The sequence below is a fragment of the Cervus elaphus genome, chromosome 23 (genome assembly GCF_910594005.1).
Source record: "Cervus elaphus chromosome 23, mCerEla1.1, whole genome shotgun sequence".
Classification (NCBI taxonomy): domain Eukaryota; kingdom Metazoa; phylum Chordata; class Mammalia; order Artiodactyla; family Cervidae; genus Cervus; species Cervus elaphus.
Window position 1 is genome coordinate 3066639 of NC_057837.1, and position 22476 is coordinate 3089114.

Genomic DNA, 22476 nt, shown 5'->3' on the forward strand with positions numbered 1-22476 from the left:
ATGATCCTCTACATAGAAAACACAAAAGACAATAAATGCAGAAAAAGTCTTTAACAAAATTCAAAACCATTTATGATTAAAACTCTCCAGAAAGCAGGAATAGAAGGAACATACCTCAACAAAATAAAAGCTATATATGACAAACCCACAGCAAGCATTACCCTCAATGGTGAAAAATTGAAAGCATTTCCCTTAAAATCAGGAATAAGACAAGGGTGCCCACTCTCACCACTACTATTCAACATAGTTTTGGAAGTTTCGGCCACAGCAATCAGAGCAGAAAAAGAAGTAAAAGGAATCTAGATAGGAAAAGAAGAAGTGAAACTCTTGCTGTTCGCAGATGACATGATCCTCTTCATAGAAAACCCTAAAGATTCTACCAGAAAATTACTAGAGCTCATCAATGAATATAGTAAAGCTGCAGGGTATAAAATTAACACACAGAAATCCCTTGTATTCCTATACACTAACAAGGAGAAAACAGAAAGAGAAATTAAGGAAACAATACCATTCACCATTGCAACAAAAAGAATAAAATACTTAGGAGTATATCTACCTAAAGAAACAAAAGACCTATACATAGAAAACGATAAAACACTGATGAAAGAAATCAAAGAGGACACAAATAGATGGAGAAACATACCGTGTTCATGGATTAGAAGAATCAATATTGTCAAAACGGCTATTCTACCCAAAGCAATCCATAGATTCAATGCAATCCCTATCAAGCTACCAACGGTATTTTTCACAGAACTAGAACAAATAAGTTCACAATTTGTATGGAAATACAAAAAAAACCTCGCATAGCCAAAGTAACCTTGAGAAAGAAGGATGGAACTGGAGAAATCAACCTGCCTGACTTCAGACTCTACTACAAAGCCACAGTCATCAAGACAGTATGGTACTGGCACAAAGACAGAAATATAGATCAATGGAACAGAATAGAAAGCCCAGAGATAAATCCATGAACTTATGGACACCTTATCTTCGACAAAGGAGGCAAGGATATACAATGGAAAAAGACAACCTCTTTAATAAGTGGTGCTGGGAAAACTGGTCAACCACTTGTAAAAGAATGAAACTAGAACACTTTCTAACACCATACACAAAAATAAACTCAAAATGGATTAAAGATCTAAATGTAAGACCAGAAACTATAAAACTCCTAGAGGAGAACATAGGCAAAACACTCTCCGACATAAATCACAGCAGGATCCTCTATGACCCACCTCCCGGAATATTGGAAATAAAAGCAAAAATACACAAATGGGACCTAATGAAACCTAAAAGCTTTTGCACAACAAAGGAGACTATAAGTAAGGTGAAAAGACAGCCCTCAGATTGGGAGAAAACAATAGCAAACGAAGCAACAGACAAAGGATTAGTCTCGAAAATATACAAGCAACTCCTGCAGCTTGATTCCAAAAAAATAAATGACCCAATCAAAAAATGGACCAAAGAACTAAGCAGACATTTCTCCAAGGAAGACATACAGATGGCTAACAAACACGTGAAAAGATGCTCAACATCACTCATTATCAGAAAAATGCAAATCAAAACCACAATGAGGTACCATTACATGCCAGTCAGGATGGCTGCTATCCAAAAGTCTACAAGCAATAAATGCTGGAGAGGGTGTGGAGAAAAGGGAACCCTCTTACACTGTTGGTGGGAATGCAAACTAGTACAGCCGCTATGGAGAACAGTGTGGAGATTTCTTAAAAAACTGGAAATAGAACTGCCATATGACCCAGCAATCCCACTTCTGGGTATACACACCGAGGAAACCAGATCTGAAAGAGACACATGCACCCCAATGTTCATCGCATGCACTGTTTATAATAGCCAGGACATGGAAGCAACCTAGATATCCATCAGCAGATGAATGGATAGGAAGCTGTGGTACATATACACCATGAAATATTACTCAGCCATTAAAAAGAATTCATTTGAATCAGTTCTAATGAGATGGATGAAACTGGAGCCCATTATACAGAGTGAAGTAAGCCAGAAAGATAAAGACACCAATACAGTATACTAACACATATATATGGAATTTAGAAAGATGGTAATGATAACCCTATATGCAAAACAGAAAAAGAGACACAGATGTACAGAACAGACTTTTGGACTCTGTGGGAGAAGGCGAAGGTGGAATGTTTCGAGAGAACAGCATCGAAACATGTATATTATCTATGGTGAAACAGATCACCAGCCCAGGTTGGATGCATGAGACAAGTGCTCGGGCCTGGTGCACTGGGAAGACCCAGAGGGATCAGGTAGAGAGGGAGGTGGGAGCGGGTATTGGGATGGGGAATACATGTAAATCCATGGCTGATTCATGTCAATATATGACAAAAACCACTACAATATTGTAAAGTAATTAGCCTCCCACTAATAAAAATAAATGAAAAAGAAAAAAAAAAAAAAAAGAAAACCCTAAAGACACCACCAGAAAACTACTAGAGCTAATCAACAAATATAGTAAAGTTGCAGGATATAAAATTAACACACAGAAATCCCTTGCATTCCTATACACTAACAATGAGAAAACAGAAAGAGAAATTAAGGAAACAATTCCATTCACCATGAATGAAAAGAATAAAATACTTGGGAATAAATCTACCCAAGGAAACAAAAGACCTATATATAGAAAATTATAAAACACTGATGAAAGAAATCAAAGAGGACACAAATAGATGGAGAAATATACCACGTTCATGGATCGGAAGAATCAATATAGTGAAAATGAGTATACTATCCACAGCAATCTATAGATTCAATGCAATCCCTAGCAAGCTACCAATGGTATTTTTCACAGAACTAGAACAAATAAGTTCACAATTTGTAAGGAAATACAAAAATCCTCGAATAGCCAAAGCAACCTTGAAAAAGAAGAATGGAACTGGAGGAATCAACCTGCCTGACTTCAAGCTATACTACAAAGCTACAGTCATCAAAACAATATGGTACTGGCACAAAGACAGAAATATAGATCAATGGAACAAAACAGAAAGCCCAGAGATAAATCCACGCACCTATGGACATCTTATCTTCGACAAAGGAGGCAAGAATATACAATGGAGAAAAGACAATCTCTTTAACAAGTGGTGCTGGGAAAACTGGTTAATCACTTGTAGAAGAATGAAACTAGAACACTTTAACACCATACACAAAAATAAACTCAAAGTGGATTAAAGATATAAATGTAAGACCAGAAACTATAAAACTCCTAGAGGAAAACACAGGCAAAACACTCTGATGTAAATCACAGCAGGATTCTCTATGACCCACCTCCCAGAATATTGGAAATAAAAGCAAAAATAAACAAATGGGACCTAATGAAACTTAAAAGTTTTTGCACACTGAAGAAAACTACAAGCAAGGTGAAAAGACAGCCTTCAGAATGGGAGAAAGTAATAGCAAACGAAGCAACTGACAAAGAACTAATCTCAAAAATATACAAGCAGCTCATGCAGCTTGATTCCAAAAAAAATAACAACCCAATCAAAAAATGGGCCAAAGAACTAAACAGACGTTTCTCCAAAGAAGACATATAGATGGCTAACAAACACATGAAAAAATGCTCAACATCACTCATTGTCAGAGAAACACAAATCAAAACTACAATGAGGTACCATCTCATGCTGGTCAGAATGGCTGCTATCAAAAAGTCTACAAACAATAAATGCTGGAGAGGGTGTAGAGAAAAGGGAACCCTCTTACACTGTTGGTGGAATGCAAACTAGTACAGCCACTATGGAGAACAGTGTGGAGATTCCTGAAAAAACTGGAAATAGAACTGCCATAGGACCCAGCAATCCCACTTCTGGGCAGACACACTGAGGAAACCAGAACTGAAGGAGACATGTGTACCCCAATGTTCACCGCATGCACTGTTTACAATAGCTAGGACATGGAAACAACCTAGATATCCATCAGCAGATGAATGGATAAGAAAGCTGTGGTACATATACACAATGGAATATTACTCAGCTAAAAGAATGCGTTTGAATCAGTTCTAATGAGGTGGATGAAACTGGAGCCTATTATATAGAGTGAAGTAAGTTAGAAAGAAAAACACCGATACAGTATAATAACGCAAATATATGGAATTTAGAAAGATGGTAACAAAGACCCTATATGCGAGACAGCAAAAGAGACACAGATGTAAAGAACAGACTTTTGGACTCTGTGGGAGACGGCGAGGGTGGGATGATTGAGAGAATAGCATTGAAACATGTATATTACCATATGTGAAATAGATCACTAATCCAGGTTCAATGCATGAGACAGGGTGCTCAGGGCTGGTGCACTGGGATGACCCTGAGGGATGGGATGGGAAGGGAGGTGGGAGGGGGGTTCAGGATGAGGGACACATGTACACTTATGGCTGATTCACGTCAATGTATGGCAAAAACCACTACAATATTATAAAGTAATTAGCCTCTAATTAAAATAAGTTAATTAATTTATAAAAAATAAGTAAACCATTTTGCCTATATTACATGCAATTTTTAAAAAAATCTTTACACTTTGTGCAGAAAAAAAAAAGATAAATGAGAATAGGGTCACTCCTTACAACTGTCACTGCTACAAGCCTAGTCAAGTCATCGTCATCTCTTGTCTGAATCTATCACGTCTGCCAGACTTCATCCTCTAGCCCTCTCATGAGAGGCCAAAGTGACTCATCTAAACTGTGTCAGCTCCTGAACTCTGCTCAGATTTCTCCAGTGACTGCTCTCCTCCCTGACCCCATCTCCTTCTGCTCCTGCCCTCATTCACTCTGTTCAAGCCACAATGGCCTCTCTGTACTTCCTCAACCAGCCGGGCATCCCATCCTTTGCATGGGGCTCCCTCTGCCAGTGATGCTTTTCCATATGAAACAAGGGTAGTTTACGCAGGTGCTTCACTTTCCACCTTCAAGTGCCACCTTCTCAATGTGGCCTATCTCAACTCTCCATTTAATACTGCACCCCTTCCTGCCAGCATCTCAGCACTTCTGAGCCCTCTTAATGACCACTCTATTTTTTCAAAGCACAAATCCCCTTCTTACATTCTATGCATTTACTTATGATGTTTATTGTCTACTGTCTGTCTCTTCCTACACAGGAGGAATTTTCATCTCTGTTCATTAATGTGTCCCCATCTGCTTAAGGGCCACCCAAAATAAACACAGTGGTACACAATAAATGCCTACTAAATGGATGAATGACTAGCTGGGGACAGTAACTGTAATATATTTCCTATTTTTTCCTCTAATCTATCAAAGGACAAAGCAGAAGCAAGCAGACACCACCCTAATAGGGAGATCCCATTAGCCTCTTCATTTTAATCCTAGCTGTTAATTGATTAACTTAGACCGAAGGTTTTTCTGTTTTCTGGTGACACCTACAGCCACTGCATACCCTGTAGAAAATTCCCTTCAATGTGCTCTGTGTTTAAAATAAAATTGAGGTCTGGGGAAAAAAGGGAGGGGGACCACTTTCTGAAGTCTTCTCTCACTCCTCTAGCTCAAGCAAATAAAAACTCTGGGGATAGCTCTGGACTTTTCCATCTCATTCGTTTTTCATTACTTTTTTTGTTATTATTACTTTTTAGTAAGGCACAGGGATATCATTATTCTCTGTCACCCTAGGGGATTCCAATATTGATTTTGAGATTTTTTTTTAGCTATTCTATAGAATGCATATCATTTATAAGGTTCTACTTTATTTCTGTGGGCATGTCTGCATTCTGAATGTTTTAGATTTTCCATATTATAATGTCTTATGAAATATGATAACATCCTTTTGATATTCCCGTTGTTGTTCAGTTGCTAAGTCATGTCCGACTCCTTGCAACCCCATAGAAAGCAGCATGCCAGGCTTCCTTGTCCTTCACTATCTCCTGAAGTTTGTTCAAGCTCACATCCATGAAGTCAGCGATGCCATCTAACCATCTCAAGACTATATGATTTCTTTTCCCATTTTGGTTTAATTCAAATGAAATGGGATTTTTTTTTCACAATCTTCCAAAATTGAAAAAATATTGAAAAAATTAGTTGCTGAAGCCTACGTAACTATGCAAATATTCCCACCAAATATCCACAAATTCTATCCTTTCAAATTTCATACCATCACAGAACACTTAACTGTAGACTTATTTTCTAGGATGGAATTTTTTAAATACATCTTTCTAAAATGTCATTCACCTTACAGTTAAATAAACTGGCTTATTTCGGGAAATGGCATGAAGAAGGAACAATACACAAGGATAAGAGGATCCCAAAACATAGAGCAATCTTCTCTGATTCAAAGATTATAAATTCAAAAGATATTAAGGACCAAAAAGGGTAATAAAACAAGTAAAATGGCCAGATAGTACACAGTAGGGAGCAGTGGGGACTGCAGCAAAGTGAATATTTCATCATCTTATCTATGGTGGAGGCAGCTGCTACTAAGATGCTCAGCCACAGGGGATGGTTGCCATGAGGAAACATGGTCGATGTTGCCAAATTTTGTATTTGTGTTTATATGATTTTTTTTTTTAAAGAATCCTCAACTCTGAATTTTTAGAAGAGATGTCATACTATGTGTGCTAATCACAACACACCTAGGGCATAAGACTAGAAACTGCTCTAAATTGGCATTGTCAAATGTTTAGTACCTAACAGAATTCACAGTGCTCTCCTACACCTTCCAGCTTTAAAAGGACAGCTCAACTATATTTCATGGATAGTAAAAGTCTGCCATTGCTGTTCTCTGGTTTGCAGCTCCCTTATTCCCAGTTGTTAGTGGGCTCTTGGTGGTGAGTGTTTCTATCAGCCAGTGTAGACTGCTAATATGCCAACACAGGCACTGCGGCAGGAGTCCCTGTGAAAGTAAACACATACTGCTATCATGGAGACTATCTATATGCTGCCTTTAAAGTCCCTGTGGTTATCACCCAAGAATCTTCTATTTCTGAGAGTCTTTCCTCAAAAACACGTGACCATGTTTTTGACACGAGACCCTGGATCCTACACTGGAGAAACCTTTGGTAGACCACTGACTTTCATTCATTTCCATCCCAAGCTTCCTGGTTTTTCTCACTTCATAGCACATCTGTTACTAAGGAAACAAGTACCAAAGGTTAGAACAGAACTGAATAAAACCCCAGATTTCAGTATAAAAATCAATAAATGCTCAAGCAAAAGTCACATCACCAACCAAGAATACTCATACCAGGTTTGGGACAAAGGAACAGTTGGTGTAAGTTGCATCCAGAAATCAAATAATTATTCTTAATGTTTTTCAAAAATTTGACTTTATTTATGCTATTATTTGAAAATAAGAGAAGCAAAAGGTAAAGGAGGAAAGGAAAGATATACCCATCTGAATGCAGAGTTCCAAAAATCAGCAAGGAAAGATAAGACAGATGTCCTAAGTGATCAATGCAAAAAAATAGAGGAAAACAATAAAGTGGGAAAGCTTAAAGATCTCTTCAAGAAAATTAGAGATACAAAGGGAATATTTCATGCAAAGATGGGCACGATAAAGGACAGAAACTGCATGGAACTAACAGAAGCAGAAGATATTAAAAAGAGGTGGCAAGAACACACAAAAGAACCATACATAACAAAAAAGATCTTACTGACCCAGACAACCATGATGGTGTGATCACTCACCTAGAGCCAGACATCCTAGAGTGTGAAGTCAAGTGGGCCTTAGGAAGCATCACAACGAACAGAGCTAGTGGATGTGATGGAATTCCAGTTGAGCTATTTCAAATTCTAAAAGATGGTGCTGTTAGAGTGCTGCACTCAATATGCCAGCAAATATGGAAAACTCAGCAATGGCCACATGACTGGAAAAGGTCAGTTTTCATTCCAGTTCCAAAGAAAGGCAATGCCAAAGAATGCTCAAACTACCGCACAATTGCACTCATCTCACACACTAGCAAAATAATGCTCAAGATTCTCCAAGCCAGGCTTCAGCAATACATGAACTGAGAACTTCCAGATGTTCAAGCTAGATTTAGAAAAGGCAGAGGAACCAGAGATCCAATTGCCAACATCCGCTGGATCACAGAAAAAGCAAGAGAATTCCAGAAAATATCTACTTCTGCTTCATTGACTACACTAAACCCTTTGCCTCTGTGAATCAAAACAAACTGTGGAAAATTATTAAAGAGATGGGAATACCAGATCACCTGTCCTGCCTCCTGAGAAATCTATATGCAGGTGAAGAAGCGATTTAGAACCAGACATGGAACAACGGACTGGTTCAAAATTGGGAAAGGAATGCATCAAGGCTGTATATTGTCACCCTGCTTATTTAACTTATATGCAGAGCACAGTGTGTGAAATGCTGGGCTGGATGAAGCAGAAGCTGGAATCAAGCTTGCCAGGAGAAATATCAGCAACCTCAGGTATGCAGATGATACTAACCTTATGGCAGAAAGTGAAGAACTAAAAAGCCTCCTGATGAAAGTGAAAGAGAAGAGTGAAAAAGCTGGCTTAAAACTCAACATTCAAAAAATGAAGATTATGGCATCTGGTCCCATCACTTCATGGCAAACAGATGGGGAAACAATGGAAACAGTGTCAGACTTTATTTTCTTGGGCTCCAAAATCACTGCAGGTGGTACTGCAACTGTGAAATTAAAGGACACTTGCTTCTTGGAAGAAAAACTATGACCAACCTAGACAGCATATTAAAAAGCAGAGACATTATTTTGCCAACAAAAGTCCATCTTGTCAAAGCTATGGTTTTTCCAAAGTCACGTATGGATGTGAGATTAGGACCATAAAGAAAGCTGAGCACCAAAGAATTGATGCTTTTGAACTGTGGTGTTGGAGAAGACTCTTGAGAGGCCCTTCGACAGCAAGGAGATCAAACCAGTCAATCCTAAAGGAAATCAGTCCTCAATATTCACTGGAAGGACTAATGCTGAAGCTGAAGCTCCAGTACTTTGGCCACCTGATGCAAAGAACTGACTCACTGGAAAAGACCCTGATGCTGGGAAAGATTGAAGGTAAGGGGCGAAGGGGACGACAGAGGATGAGATGGTTGGATGGCATCACTGACTCAGTGGACATGAGTTTAAGCAAGCTCCAGGAGTTGGTGATGGACACAGAAGACTGGCGTGCTGCAGTCCGTGGGGTCACAAAGAGTTGGACATGACTAACCGACTGAACTGAACTGACTGTTGGAAACGTAACTTTTAGTAACAGTTTGCTTCATTACTTTTCAGTATGTATAGAATGTTTACTTTATATCCATATCCAATATTAGAATCTGCCTCTAACTAGAAACAGAGAATTCATCTTTCCTTTCATGTGTCTTTCTTTTATCAAAAGTAGATCACATTATTGCGAGGTTCCATTTCAGAATTTTAAATCATGGCATTATTCTTCTTCATTTGGACTCATTTTTTAGCCGAGGTAACATCCATTCATCCACAAACTCTATTAAAAATGAAGAACTTAAGTATGGATGCATAAAGCAAGGTGCTAGGGGACTCAAAGATGAAGTAAGTAATCTTCCTTAGGAATTATCAGTGTAGTACAATAAGGGAGTCAAGGAAGAAAACAACTGCAAAAACACTGTGATGAGTGCCTTGAGAGGTCTCCCAATGAAGGGGTCTTCGGGCCTAGAAGAGAAGATAAAGACCTCAAAGGCCTCGGGCCTGGACAAAGAAGATAACAGCCTCAAGGGCCCTTGCTAAACCACCTGACTTCGGGGATGACAAAACTGAACTTTAAGTCCCACCCAATGCTCTGGGCAGATTGCATCAGCCTGGGACCCCCCGCCCCTGTTCATCCACAAACTGCCATCTCAGCTAAAGATTACCCAGAACGCCCTGCCTGACTAAATCTTCCCCTATTGCTTCTGGAAAACCTCCCCTTAAATACGAAGTCTTCCTGATCCCGCACGCACTCAGCCTGGTCCTCAGACTGGCTGTTGCCCCTCCTTGCCTGAATAAAGGCAGCCTGTCTCCGTTGAGGTCGCCTTCCTTTCTTCACCGCCTTGTCTGAAACTCCACCTTACACCAGAACCACGTGGAAGAATGTGGAGGACGTGGACAGCTCCACAGTCCCAGGCAAACTCCACAGTGGTTCAGTGGTAAAGAATCCTCTGCTCTGCCAATGCAGGGGATGCCCTGAGACTTGGGTTCGCTCCCTGGGTGGGGAAGATCCACTGGGAAGGAAATGGCAACCTACTCAAGGATTCTTGCTTGGAAAATCCTAGCCACTGAGGAGCCTGGAGGGTGATAGCCCGTGTGGCCACAAAGAGACAGACACAACTGATCATGCACACACAGGTAGCTGGTGGGAAATTCTCAGTAAGAAGGTGATCACCAGATGATAAGATGTTCATTTTGGGGAGGCAATGATGGCAAAGCAGACACGGGAAGCTTATACAAGGTCTAAGTGAGAGGTAACACGGGGAGATGCAGTGGGCCAGGGAAGGGCTGTTCAAGAAAGTTAAGCTAATGAGACTTAGGGACTCCTTAGCTGTGAGAAGGGAGAATGCACTCTTGCCTGGAGCAGTAAGGCAGGACCCAGCTTGGAGCTTGTTGTTTAGTCACTGAGTTGTGTCCGACTCTCATGCAACACTCTATAGCCCACCAGGCTCCTCTGTCCTGGGATTTCCCAGGCAAGAATACTGGAGTGAGTTGACATTTCCTACTCCAGGAGATCTTCCCAACCCAGGGATGGTACCTGAGTTTCCTGCATAGGCAGGTGGATTCTTTACCACTGAGCCACTGTTGCAGAGAAGAAGCCAGTTCTGACGCCACGTTGGAAGTGTTTCTTTGACTTGCTTTTGTTGTAACCATATAGAATGGCCTGCCTCAGAGAATCTTGCTCCGCTGCCTGAGGGTTAAACTAAAGTGCCTTTGTTCAGAACCTGTCCAACTATAGATGGTAGGAAGCAAGAAATTAACACGTCCACTGCCTGAGGCTTGACTTTCTAGGAGATGTTTGCAAGATGAATGACCTTTTCACTTTGCTTCCTTACCTCCCCCCAATGTCTGATCTACAAAAGAACCGGGCATTCAGACCCTAATGAGATGGTTCATCAGAGGCACTAGCCTGCCGTCTTCTCTGTTATCTGGTTCCACAGTTAGTCCCTTCCTTGCTCAGCCCTTGTCTTGGATTCATTGGCCCATCGTGCGGCAAGCAGAGGGAGCTTGGACTCAGTACCACCACCAGGGAAGCCCAACTTGGAGGTAGCTAATAACTTAAAAACTTTCATAACAGGCAAAACAAACTACTGTTTAATTCAAGTTATGAATAACTGTTATTTCAATATTATTGGAAAAGTTCTTTTTTGTTTTCATGTCTCAAAAAGCTAGAGGAGAATGAACAATGTACTGAACACCATACTTTCCTTTCCAGAGGAGGAAAGCTCTACATTCCATTTCTGTAAGACTTTCTTCTTTAAATCCCTCCTCCATCATTGTTTATGTTTTTTGAAGGTAAATTATACTCACAGAGCAACTGCTCCTACTTTGGAGGAAGATGCTTTCTTTGAAACATATGAAGTACAAGTTTTCTCCACTTCACTTGCAGGAAGCTCTCTTCCTAGGTCAGTAAACTGCACTGGAGCTAAATTAGGCAAGGAGGCAACTCACTTAAGACAGATTAGCTGGGAAATCCATTTGCATGACACAAAGGACATCCTTAGATGCAACGGGATAGAGTTCCACCTAGAAAATAGCTAAGGAGTTTTCTTAAATAGAATGCCAACCTTGACTGTGAATTGAGAAGTGATGCTAACAAAGAATGACAAGATCGCAGATCTACTTGCCACTGAAGGTGTGAACAACTGAGCTTGCCCCCATCCTCCGCTATCTGTAATTTATTAAAAGAGTGACGGAACCAATAATGTTGCAAAAAGCCATCTCAATCCAGTTAGATGGGGGTGCAACAGAGGCTTAGGGATATCAACTGTGCTCTACAGGAAAGACAAAGGGGCTCTTCTCTGCCCATTCACCTTCATCATCAAGGACACAAATGGCAACTTCCTTGAAGACTGAAAGAATCCCAGAGCTGACATTTGTTTAAACTGTAAATTAAATTTGTTTTTTTATACACACAACCAAATATTGATTCCTGGTTTTGATCATTCCCTTAATCATAATACTGAACAAAGCAAGGCAATGAAAGACATTCCTTGCCCTTTACCTGAGGAAACCTGCATGAACCGAAATGCAAAATCAGAGGATTTAAGAGTCAAAGTGGGTTGATTAATCCAGTGATTCTTGAATTACTGAAGATTTAAGGATGCCAAACAAAACTTTTAATCCACTGAGTTGCTTGCTGTATGCAACAGTCTATGTGGACACTGGATCCAGATGAGGAAGGGTTTGACTCCTCTGCATGACTGTTTGCCTTGAATAACCTACTTTATAGAGCTTTCATGATGATTAAGATTCACAGGTAAAATACTGGGATGAGGGTTTAACATATCTTCTTCAACATGTTAACTACAACCACAGGAGTGCAAGCTACCTTTCTTATAATCTACATCGCTGCTGCAGGAGTAGCAAATTGTGTGTATGTGTATATGAGTGCATAACTCAGCGTGGCCTTCCTAAAACAGTTACCTGAGCAGGTGCAATCCTGACACTGGAGAGGACGACAGCACCAACGAGTCTCCGTGACTATACATCTAAATATTCAAATATGATGTTCTTGCTGTTCAGTCGCCCAGTCATGTGATACTCTTTGCGACCCCATGGATTGTAGCACGCTAGGCCTTAAATATGATAAGCCAGGCTAAAATTTGTTAAGTAGGTTCTATAAGCCTAACCAGACAAATATGCCTTCAAAGCAATGTAGAAACTCAGGCTTCAACTCAGAATCCTGGGATCCCAGACGCGGCAAGTAAGGGGTCCCAGTCTCTTGTCCCATCGCCTCACTCCTTCTGCCCCAGGCTTCAGGTTCTGTATGTGGACTACGAACTCCATCCACACCTCTCACTAATAAACAATCCTTCCTTGGCCTGCCTTGAGCCCCAGAGCCTCCCAAGAGGGGAAGTCTGAGGTCCCAGGAATGCAAAGCAGGGTCCAGTGGGGGCCAACCTGGGCTCTGAGTGCAGGGGGCTTGACTGCACAGGCGCCAAGAGGTGGGAGAACACAGCAGATAAACTCTTTACTATACAGTATCCAGGGACTCCCTTCGTAATTTAAGATTTCCTGTTTTTAGTGCAATTAAAGAATAATTACCTTTTTTTTTTGCATCCCATTTGCAAGTGTCCTCTCCTCAGGGCAAAGGTTATAAAAGGCTATAAAAGTGACATGAACCTGAGCATTAAATTACCTGGACAGCCACAGCCATGTCCTATGTATGATGAGAACTGCAAGAAGAATATAGATTGATTTATGGGTGATTTTTTAGTATTACATACCAAAAGTTGCTTCCCTGGTGGCTCAGAGGGTAAAGCATCTGTCTATAATTTGGAAGGCCTAGGTTCGATTCCTGGGTCAGGACGATGCCCTGGAGGAGGAAATGGCACCCCATTCCAGTACTCTTGCTTGAAAAACCCCATGGACGGAGGAGCCTAGTAGGCTACAGTCCATGGGGTCGCAAAGAGCTGGATACAACTGAAGTGACTTAGCACACACACAAGAACTAAAAGTTATTTGAGCTCAGAACTCATCATTCATAGTGGACTAAACTCAAACATATAAACAAATAAACAAATAGATGAAAAGAACTGACTCATCTGAAAAGACCCTAATGCTGGGAAAGATTGAAGGCGGGAGGAGGAGGGGATGACAGAAGATGGTTGAATGGCATTACAGACTCAATGGACATGAGTTTGAGAAAGCTCTGGGAGTTGGTGATGGACAGGGAGGCCTGGCATGCTGCAGTCCATGGGATTGCAAAGAGTCAGACATGACTGAGCAACTGAACTGACTGACTAAAACTCAAACATGACTAAAAGACTTACTCAGAGTTAAGATAATTCAAGATAAAAAGACGCCTAGACTCGTGCTGGTGTTCCATCTATTTTCAAACTGTACCTCTCGCTTCTGCTAAACTGTTCTTTGGAGCATCTTTTCACTGGTTCTGGTCTCACTTGAGAATAGTATCTTCCCTTCAAAATACCTGTCCAGGGGTTTCCCTGGTGGTCCAGTGGCTAAGACTCAGCTCCCAGTTCAGGGAGCCTGGGTTCGATCCCTGGTCAGGGAACTAGATCCCACATGCTGCAACTAAGAGTTCCCAGGCCACAACTAATGATCCTGCCTGCTGCAACTGAGACCCTGAGCAGTCAAATAAATAAATATTTTACAAAAACAAAAACCTGCCCATACATGAAGATCAAATCTGGAAAGCCAGCTTCTTCAGGACATGTCCTGCTGACTCCAGGAGAAAATCCCATCTCTTATGTGGGTCACCACCATGCACACAGTACCGTAAACCTTGGACTCCGTGTGCATCTCCATCTCAGCAGCTGTTGCCTCTGCAGGGGAGGTGTGGAGGGCTGCAATTCATCCCTGTTGGCCTCCAAGTCCTGGGCTGATGGGTATTTTTATTCTTTCTGCTTGGTTTGGTTTGGGTCATTGACCTCTCAGCCCATCTTTTTTGGTTCTCTCATCAGAAAGAGGGCCACAGGACTGCCAGTCAAGGTCCTTTCCCTCTGTGATGCCAAGTGAATTGTGACCTGGGGAGAGGGGCCAACCCCTCTCCCAAGCACAAAAACCAGTGGTCTGGGGCCCAGCCCAGGCAAACCCCTCATGCATGGGCCTGTTTCTCTAGTCCATGATATCTAGACTCTAAAGCGGGCTAGGTTCTGGTTTGCTTGCAAGTCTGTTTTTTTGGAAGTGGTGGTGGTTATTTTGAGGGGACACTCCCATTCCTAGCAATTCTTTTAGCTATCTGAGAGCCTTCTAGTAAATTCTTTCTTTACTAGAGTTTCTTTCATCTGCATGCAAACTAACAGTCATTGCCAATACACTTGGCAGAGACCCTGACATAAGAGTTAATCAATGAGTGTCACATACTGAGCCATTATAACCTAAATATGTATCATCACCATATTTGTAGAACAGTGAATTTTTTTTTCTAACTCATAAAACAACATTATCATTGAATGAATTTTGAAAAATTCAGGAAGGTATGAAAAATATAAGCCATACATATTTTTACTGCCCAAACACTGCCTAATTTTGTTTTTGTTCCAGTTTTCATACATCTATATGGGATATTCCTGAAATACATATCATTGTAATATAGCAGTGCATTTGGTTATTTCTAGTTAAAACTGTTGTGAAGGCTGTTCCTTGCTATTACATAACCTTTGAAATGACCCCTTTTAATACATGTCATAGTCTATCATTTGGGGGACTTCATTTTATTTTGGTTTTCACATGACTAAATTTATTCTTTTAAAACCTTACTAGATTTTGTTCCTCTTGTTTTTCCCAGGGGTTTTTTTTGGGGGGGGGGCATGGTGGGAAAAATTTAAAGAGCTTTACTTTTAATGCAGTGATGAGAAAGTTGATGACTACTTTCTGGCTTTTATTTTCTTAACATGGTTTAAAATATTAACACTTTGCAAAGTAGGTTACCCTATGCTGTCTCCCACATTTGGGGGCACTGTTTGTAAAACAGTGAGACCCTGTCACTTGGGGGCTGCTGTGTCTTTCTTCTATGTCAAGGGGAACTTTAAAATAGCTTTAACCCACCTCCAACTTTTATATAGATTGTTTTCATTGTTTTTATTATTTCAGAATATTATAACAATCCTCAATGTTAAGTTTTTGTCTGCATCTACTTATTTAGCAAACACTAACATAAGAAGCCAGAGAAAGAATGTGTCAAATAATTTAAACTTTCAAAAGATTTTGACATATTTTCAAATTGTTCTCCAGGGAGATTGTATTGTATAATTATTCTGCCAGTAGTAATGCAAATGTCCTTCTCTCTGCATCCTTGCCAGTACTGAGTATTTTATCTATATATACATATATACATTTTGCTGGTTTAATCCATGAAACACAGCATATCACTTTTGTTTTAATTTTCATTTCTGTGATTAATAGTAAGAATATTAAATATGTATGTTAGCCTTTTCATTTCTTCCTTTTGAATTAATCAGGTATTTGGACAATTTTGTTGGCATGTTATTTTCTACTTACTGATATCTAAGAGCTCCTCGATGTGATTATTACATTAACTGTTCTGTTATGCTTGGTGTCCATGTTTTTCTTCATAATTACTTTTTGCTTTACACTGTATTTTTTTGCATGCAAATGTTTAAAATATATTCAAATCTATATTTTGCTTTGTGATTCTTTCCATTAATTTTATATTAAAAAGTAATTTCCCTAAAATTATTAAATATTTTCTTCTGGCTTTCTCATCTGGCAGATGAACTTTCCAATTTGGAATTTAGTCTAGTGAGTCATGTAAACAGAGATTCTTAGTTGAATGTTTTCTGTATACTAAGCCAATTTGCTTGATTCTTTGGTCAAATATTCCTGTTTCAAAATGATTTCTCCATCGCAGTTCTGTTTCCAAAAACTACCTGAGTCTCTTTGCAATCTGTTCTACTCCATTGAGCTAACTATTGATTTTTATACCAGTACTACTCTGTTATAATGATTGTAGTTCAATGACTGTATTTATTTTTGTTTCTGGAAGGGCAACCCACCCCAACCCCCATATAAATTCTTCTGCAAATTTTTCTTGACTATTGTCATACAGTTATTCTTCCAAGTGAATATTAGAATCATTTTGACAAGTTTTTCCAAATCTCAATACAATAAAACTATATAATTGATCATGGAAAAATAACCATATCAAATATCTATCTTTCTAAGTCTAAGGCAAGTTTTCATTTGTTTCTGATTTTATGCATTTAAGTAAAATTTTATAGCTTTCCTACATAAGCCCTTAGATACCTTTTTCCTCCAAGTATTGGTATTTTATATACATTTCCAATTTTCCTAGATAATATGTATTTGTATAGATTCATAAACAGAATCATTTTCTATTGTATTTTTTTTTTTTTGCCAGTAAGTACTAGCATTTGAGGTAATCCTTGATTTCTGAACATGTATATTATAAACCAACCACTTTACTGAACGCTCTTATTGGTTTCTTAGGTTTCAGTTGAGTCAACTATGTATCCAACACTTTTAAACAAAATTAAGATACAATGTCTAATTTTTTCTTGCTTAGATAAAAAGTAATACTTAAGTATATGCATTAAATGATACTTTATTTTTAAAAATAACCTTTTTGCAACTAGTAAAATGACATAAAATTGAGGCCAAACTAGAAATGCAAAATATAACCCGTGTTCCCATATTGGACCACCTTCATTTCCCTCAGGTACTCAGTCTCACTATTCAAAACTACCAAAAAGTCCTCTAAATGAAAGAGAGTAAGTCACTTCTCACTTGGATTAAACAGGACAAAACCAAACAATCCAGCTGATGATTAAGAATTTTGACAACTGTGGAAGACAGAGAAATACACCAGGAACCTATTCTCAGGTAGACAGCAATCTGTCTCTTATTTTAACCCCAGAGACAACAGGTAGGATAGTTTTTAAAGTAGAACAGAGTCCAAACCTAGATATTTTCAGAAAGCAATTGCATGCATTTCTGTATATGCACTCTGAGCAGAGTCTGTTTTCCTCAGATAAACCTAAGCTTCCTATTTTGAAAGATCAGGATAATAGCATCTAATTGTTAATTCATCAAGTATTTGTTGTGCATCTAATCTGGATTCTGTATTATTGGGAAAGACTGGAGAGCCATATGTAGTAATAAGAGTAAGGAAGGAAGAGAACTTGAAAAGGGAAAGTGTTAGTTGCTTGGTCCTGTCCGACTCTTTGGGACCCCATGGACTGTAGCCCGCCAGACTCCTCCATCCATGGGATTTCCCAGGCAAGAATACTGGTGTGGGTTGCCATTTCCTCCTCCAGGGGGTCTTCCAAACCAAGGAATAGAACCCAGGTCTCCTGCATTCCAGGCAGATTCTTTACCAGCTGAGCCAGCCGGGAAGCCCCTAAGAAGAGAACCTAGCTCATAACAAATGCTCAATAAACAATATTATCATTACCTATTAGGGTTATTTACTGTTAATCTCTAGAAGGCTAAAAGTCTAGTTCACCACTATCTTCCTAGGGCCCAGCACGGAAAATGTTAATGTCCAACAGATATTTTGCTGAAATACTTGAATATTTGTTGACTGACATTTTTACAAAACTCTCAGTTGTCAAAAAATATTTTGACTTCATTCTTAACTGCTCACTGGAAATCAGTTCTCTGAAGATGCATTTGTTAAAGCCAAGAGAACTCCTCTTAAAGTCAGAATGAGTTCTAAATTGCTCTTTTTATATAGGTAGTAAAGAAAATAGTTTCTAAAATATCATATCCTTAAGTTGGCACAGAAAAATTCTATGAGGAAGAGCACTCATTCCTTCACTCATTGACCATTCATTAAGCATCTTCTACATGAAAGACACAAAACAAATGGCCATCACAGTTTACAGAAATTAAATGAATAGCCAAACAAATAAATAGGAAACTGCAAATTTTCAGTGCCATAGAAGAAAAGTAGGAAGGTGATGAGAGATCTGGGTTCATAAGGAAAAGAGATCAAGGAGACCCAAGTGAGTACAGCTTGAACTGGCAAAGCATGGGGGACGATTAAGAAACAGATCAGTATGACAGCAGCAAGAGGAAGAGATGCCCAGGAGGAGGCCAGCAAGAATCTCTGGAAACTGTGCCAGGTACATGATGCATCTTCTGCAGGGGACTGACATGATTCTACCTGTTCTGGATGAAGGATGGGAGAGGCCACGCTGGGCACCAGGAGTCTTGTTAGGAAGCTCCATTAGTGGACCAAACAAAAGACAGTAACAACTTGAAATTTGATGGAGGTGACAGCGAGGATGTAAACAAGAATTTATCAAGAGTTTATAGATAGATATAGATGACAGAACTTGCAAAAATTGGTGATAGTTTTTGGTATGGAGGGCAAAGAGAACAGAGGCATCAGAGATGATTTCTGAGCTTCTGGCAACTCCTGAAGAGGGGTGCCATTTACCAGGATAAAAAAGATTAGAAAGGTGTTAAGATTGGGGTATTTTTGTGACTGTTATTTTTGTTGTTTAATATGGTTTTCTGCTGTTTGTTTGCATTGTGTTGGTGGGGTAGCAAAAAGGGAGGGAGGCAAACATTAACAAATCCATCTGGACTAGGGCATGTCAGCTATGTTACCTATTTAAGACTGAAACCCTAGATTACCTTGGTTTCTAGACAAGTGACATTTGTATAAATGAGGTACCTCTGAACACTGTTTTTCTCTACCATGTTTGGGTATACAAAAATTCAAATATATTGCCTGGACTAAATAAGCTTTAAAGTCTTTTCAATATCCATGCTATTTTATCTTTACATCCTACTGATACTAACATAATACTAATACTGTCATTAAATACAGATCATAGGGTATACATGGCTGAACAGAGTTCCCTCCAAATTCAGGCCCAACCAGAACCTAAAAATGTTACCTGATTACAAAACAGAGTCTTTGCAGACGTAATCAAGTTAAGTTGAGGTCACAATGAATTAGGATGGGTCCTAAAGCCAATATGAATGGTGTCCTTATTTATAAGTGGGGGAACTTCACAATGTGAAGATTAAGGCAGAAATTAGTTATGTTGTCCCAAAACAAGGAATACCTGGGTCTACCAGAAACTGGGAGAAGCCAGAAAGGATCCTCCTCTTGAGGCTTAAGGATGACTTTGACTAAACCTTGATTTTGAACTTCTAATCTCCAGAACTGAGAAAGAATATATTTCTGCCATTTTAAGCCATCTGTTTGTTGTTCAGTCACTAAGTCCCATCTGACTCTTCGTGACTGAGAGGCTCTAGATGGGAAGATTAAATGAGATCAGACATTTGAACTTATCTAGCTTAATACAGGGCATATAGTATATGTTAAATAAACATCCATTTTCCTTCCTCTGATAATGATCACCACCACTGGTTGTGGTTTATGAGTAAACCATACCTCTACCCAATTTAGGTTAAGTCTTAGCTCTAGGCTTGTTTTACAGCTGAGGAAAGCTAGGCTTGGGAAAGTTAAATAGCTTGCTCAAGATCACAAAGCTAAAGAGAGAAGAGTCAGAGCTCAAACTCAACCATCTCACCACCAAGATGAGATCCTAGAATACTTGCCTCTCACACCAGCAACATTTTAGCAAAATGACAGAAGGCAGGCTCAAAGTGTTTTCAATGCCTGCAGTTCTCTCTCACGTTTATTAACAAGTTTAGGGATTTAGTACAATTCAACTCTACCCATCCACAGAGAAGCACAAAAATATCACCCCAGTGCTATCAGCGAACTTCATTTTCTACTGCTCCCATCAGCAGTGCTTCTGCTTTGCACATATGCATTCGAAATCAAGGCATTATTACCAGATTGGACATTTATGGTTTTAATTTAATTAAATGCATTTTTCTCAAGTTTCTCCCATTTCATTTTGATGATACTGACTCATTCTTGCCACCTAAAGAGACGATAAAAATAAATACTGTAAGCACGGAAGGAAGTGTGTCTAAACTTCATAGTCACAGATGTCCATCTTTTACAAATCAAAAAATAAAAGCACATTCTAAATTTACCTTTCCTCCTTAACTCAGTGAGTTGTAGGTCTGAATAAATCAGACATACAAATGTAAGGTGCAAAGCTGTTATTATGTGGTTTCAATTTCATAGAATTCTAGTGTAGGAGGGACTTCTAAAAAGTGGTGTGGTCCATCTGGACTCAACTAAGACAGTTATTTACCTACCACCAAACCCCAAAAAGGAAAAGGATGCTCTGAGAGGTTTTGAGAGTTACCTAAGACCCTATATCTATTTTTTGGTGCAAACCTTTGGAACACCCAGTTTCCTGATTTCCCCAAAAGTATATTTATACTTCTAAAGCTGTCATTAACTATTAACGACGACACTGTCCTCTGGCTTTGTGCCAACTTTTTTTTTCTTTATTAATTTGGCCTTTAAAAAGAAGAAGAAGAAGAAGAAGACCACTATAAAAAACATCCCAATGCTTCAAATTCCCTTAATTGACATCTAATGTGGAATTACCTTGCGTCCCAGGTTTAAAGCTCCAGATACGCACACATAGGTTCAAGAAAGGCGAACACGCTTCTCCTTCAAACTGGGCACTGATAATCTCTGGACTTTTCAAGTTTATCCTCCAGGAGGTTAACATCGCAGGCAATTTTGACAAGAGTTTGGAATCGAGATTCTCTTCCACGCTCTGTCCACACCCGTGCCCACGAGCAGAAGTTCTCTCCATTACAACCCACCACGCGCGCGCGCACACACACACACACGCACACTCCAAGGCAAGTAACAAAGGAAAACAGCCCCATAAAAGCTCAGCTATTGCATTCTCCAATCTACACCTGTCAAGAGACAAAAACCAAACGGGAATCCTGCCCTGGCAATATGTCCAACAGTCCTCAGAGAAGCAGGCATCGCGGCACCCCCGGCGTGCGGAGCTGTATACACAAAGAACCGGTGCTGGGTTTGCCCGCGGTCCGGGGGACCAGCTCATTCCCAGGACCGGTATCCTGGAATCTCCCCCATGCCCTCCTGCTCAGCAGAAAAGATCTACCCTTTATTTGACCCGCAGAGAGCCCAGGCTGGATGGCAGTGCATGGGCGTGGGGGGCGGGGGGCGGTTCCCGAATCCATCCCCTTCAGCCAGTCGGTCCCCAGCCTTCGGCATCTCCTAGGAGATGCACAATCGCGCGCTGTCACAGATGTCCGCTTCGCATCCTCTCCCGGCAAAGCCAGGTGCCTGGGTCCCCGCCGAGCGCATCCCCGCAAGCGCCCCTCCCCGCGCCCGTACCCACCCGGGCAGCCCCGCCGGGCGCGCCTGCCTACCTGGTGGCTTGGCTGTCAGCGCGGCGGCGGAGCCTCGTCCCCCTCTCCTGCTCCGCGGCTACATCGCTCGGAGCGCCATGTTCCCGGTCTCCCCGGGCGCACGCCGGGCAACTACTACGGGCTGGGTAGGGGCAAAGGGGGCGGGGGCCGGCGGGAGGGGCGGGAGGCTGAGCCACAGCTTCCCACTCTCCACCCAGGCCTCCCCCAGCTACTGAGCATGCCCAGCTGCCCGGCTTCGCCCTGGGAGGACTTTCCAGGAGCGCGCGCAGCTGCTCCGGGTTTTCTTGGCGGCCGGAGGGAGGCTGGCAGTAGCAGCTGCGGGGGGCGGGGGTGGAGAGGTTGCGGGCGTGGGGGGGCGGGGGGAGTGTCTCACGCCGTGGGATCTGAGCTGGAGAAAGCCGTTCTCGCTGATCTGATCCCACTTTCCCTCTGCCATCCACGGGCAGCTCCTGCACGCCCCCTCCTCATAGGCACCGTGCAGAAATTCTGTGCAGGGCCAAAGCTGGGCTGAGCTCGTCTTAAGGGGAGAGCAAAGGGCGAGGGGGCGGGGCCGAGAGGCAGGTCCTTCCGCTAGTCTCGGTG

General features: G+C 40.9%; 1 protein-coding gene across 1 annotated transcript in view; it reads right to left on the minus strand.

Annotated features, from left to right (window-relative positions):
- Window positions 1–22186, minus strand: part of PAK5 (p21 (RAC1) activated kinase 5) — a 392301-nt gene extending 370115 nt beyond the window's left edge. Inside the window, exon 1 of the mRNA XM_043884728.1 lies at window positions 21895–22186. The gene's annotated coding sequence lies outside the window, so the exon portion shown is untranslated. The remainder of the gene's footprint in view (window positions 1–21894) is intronic.
- Between the last annotated feature and the right edge of the window lie 290 nt (window positions 22187–22476).